The 2,990-nt window shown below is 42.7% G+C and overlaps 1 pseudogene across 1 annotated transcript; it reads left to right on the top strand.

Moving 5' to 3' along the window:
* Positions 1-727: 727 nt before the first annotated feature.
* On the top strand, positions 728-1,842 carry LOC308422616 (heat shock cognate 71 kDa protein-like; annotated as a pseudogene). The gene has a single exon. The product of its transcript is annotated as a heat shock cognate 71 kDa protein-like (transcript).
* Positions 1,843-2,990: the final 1,148 nt, after the last annotated feature.

Raw genomic sequence — 2,990 nt, 5'->3', positions numbered from 1 at the left:
CAATCAGAGTTTCCCCATAAGGGCTATATTGGGTAATTTTGTGTTATTGTGACACAAGGTATAGTCATCAGAGAAGAGAGGGCTTCAATTGAGAAAATGCTTTCATAAGACTCTGCTATCCACAAACCTATAGGGAATTTTCTTAGTTAGTGATTGGTGGGTGAGGATGCAGTCTATTTGGGTGATGTCATCCCTGGGATGGTGGTCCTAGGAACAGGATCCATAGGCAGACAACAGAATCAGGTTCATCCCACTGGAGTTGTTGGGACAACTCCAGTTGTCGGGAGACCCACATGAAGACCAAGATGCTACATGTTGAGCTCTTTGGCTGGTGGTTCAGTTTCTGGGAGCACCAAAGGGCTCAGATTATCTGACTCTATTGATTTTCCTGTGGAGTCCCTGTTCTCTTCTGGTCCATCAATCTTTCTCTTCTACAAGACTAGTCAAGCTGTTTCTAATGTTTGGCTGAGGGTCTCTGAATCTCTTTATATTGGCTACTGGGTCGGGCCACTCAGAGGACAGTTATGCTAGGCTCCTGTCTGCAAGCATAACAGAGTATCATTAATAGTGTCAGAGATTATTGCTTGCCCATGAGATGGGTCTCAATTTGGGCAAGTCAGTGGTTGGACATTTCCTTGGCCTCTGTTCTTTATCCCTACACATCTTAAAGTCAGGACACATTTTGTGTCTAAGGTTATTGTGGTGGGTTGCTGTCCTTGACTTCTAAACCTCCATTACCCCTGCTCAATTTGAGGAGTTGAATGCTGACCTGTTCCGTGGCACACTGGAGCCTGTGGAGAAGGCCCTTCGAGATGCCAAACTAGACAAGTCACAGATCCATGATATTGTCTTGGTGGGTGGTTCTACCAGAAACCCCAAGATTCAGACACTTCTGCAAGACTTCTTCAATAGAAAAGAACTAAATAAGAGCATTAACCCAGATGAAGCTGTTGCCTATGGTGCAGCTGTCCAGGCTGCCATTCTATCTGGAGACGAGTCTGAGAATGTTCAGGATCTGCTGCTCTTGAATGTCACCCCTCTTTCCCTTAGTATTGAGACTGCTGGTGGAGTCATGACTGTCCTCATCAAACACAATACCACCATTCCCACCAAGCAGACACAGATTTTCACCACCTACTCTGACAACCAGCCCAGTGTGCTCATGCAGGTATATGAAGGTGAAAGGGCCATGACAAATGACAACAACCTGCTTGGAAAGCTTGAGCTCACAGGCATACCTCCTGCACCCCGTGGGGTGCCTCAGATTGAGGTTACTTTTGGCATTGATGCCAATGGCATCCTCAATGTTTCTGCTGTAGATAAGAGCACAGGAAAGGAGAACGAGATCACCAATGACAAGGGCCGCTTGAGTCAGGAGGATATTGAGTGCATGGTCCAAGAAGCTGAGAAGTAAGAGGCTGAGGATGAGAAGCAGAGGGATAAGGTTTCCTCCAAGAATTCACTGGAGTCTTATGCCTTCAATATGAAAGCAACTTTTGAGGATGAGAAACTTCGAAGCAAGATCAATGATGAGGACACACAGAAGATTCCTGACAAGTGCAATGAAATCATCAGCTGGTGGATAAGAACCAGACTGCAGAGAAGGAAGAATCTGAGCACCAGCAGAAAGATCTGGAGAAAGTCTGCAACCCTATCATTACCAAGGTGCACCAGAGTGCTGGTGGCATGCCTGGAGGAGTGCCTGGTGGCTTCCCTGGTAGTGGAGCTCCTCCATCTGGTGGCGCTTCTTCAGGCCCCACCATTAAGTCAGTCCAAATAGAGGGTATAGCATTGTTCCACAGAGACCCAAAACAAGTAATATGGAATAATAGAACTATTTAAATTGGCAAAAAAAAAAAAAAAAAAAAGAAAGAAAAAAAAAAAAAAAAAAAGAAAAAGAAGAAGCACCGGGGGAACGCATGCTCACTTATTTCTTGTTTCTTGGGACTGGAGTGTGAGAACAGGAAGCATGATGGTGCTCAGGACAAAGACCCAGCCCAGGAGAGCTGATGATGCCTGCTAGTAGATCAAGGATCAGCATGTGCTCCAGTTCCCACTAAAGCCAAACACAGAAAATTATAACCAATGTCTCAGCTGAATAGTCAGGCAGTAGAAGAGGAGTTCATTCTCATTCAAAGGAGGTTAACATTGCTTTATTTGGCCTTTATCTGACTGGATGAGAGAAATCTGCTTGTCTTTACCTCCCACCTCCAATAGTAAAGCCCTTCTAAATCAGGTACAGGGACACCACCAAAGGAAAAAAAATCCTTGACTAAATAATTGTGCAGTTCCTGGCAAAGGCAAGTTGACACATTAAAAGTGACCATCATATTTACTTTTGTCCTTTTGACAGTGTCCTTTGCCTTACAGAAGTTTCAGTTTCATAAGGTGTCATTTATGAATTGTTGAACTTAGTGCCTGAGCTATAGATTGGTGTTCTGTTTAGGAAATTATCTCCTGTGCCATTGTGTTCAAGGCTCTTCATTCCCCAGGTTTCTATGTTTCAGAGTTAGTGTGCCCACTAACTAGTGTGAAGTCTTTGATCCACTTGAGTTCTGTGCACAGTGATTGATATGAATCTATTCGCATTCTTCTACACGGAGACATTCAGCTAGACCAGCATCAATTTTTTGAAGATGCTATTTTTTATTGCATAGTTTTATTTATTTGTCAAAAAATCAAGTGTTCATAGGTTGTGTAGCTTTACTTCTCGGTCTTCGTTTGATTCCATTGATCACCTGTTTGTTTTTGTGCTAATACTATGCGTTTCTTACCACTTCTATTGCTCTGTAGGGAGCTTGAGGTCAGAGATGGTGATACCCCCCCAGAAGTTCTTTCGTTTTATTGGTTTGTTTTAGCTATCTTGACTTTTCTTTTTCTATATTAAGTTGAGTATTATTTTTTCAAGGTCTAAAAGAATTGTTTTGGAATTTTGATTAGAAATTGCATTGATTTTATAGATTGTGTTTGGTAAGATAGCCATTTTTATT

Source organism: Micromys minutus (assembly GCF_963924665.1).
Source record: "Micromys minutus genome assembly, chromosome: 7".
Classification (NCBI taxonomy): Eukaryota; Metazoa; Chordata; class Mammalia; order Rodentia; family Muridae; genus Micromys; species Micromys minutus.
The sequence above is the reverse complement of the archived record's forward strand: the minus strand, read 5'-3'. Positions and strand labels throughout refer to the sequence as shown.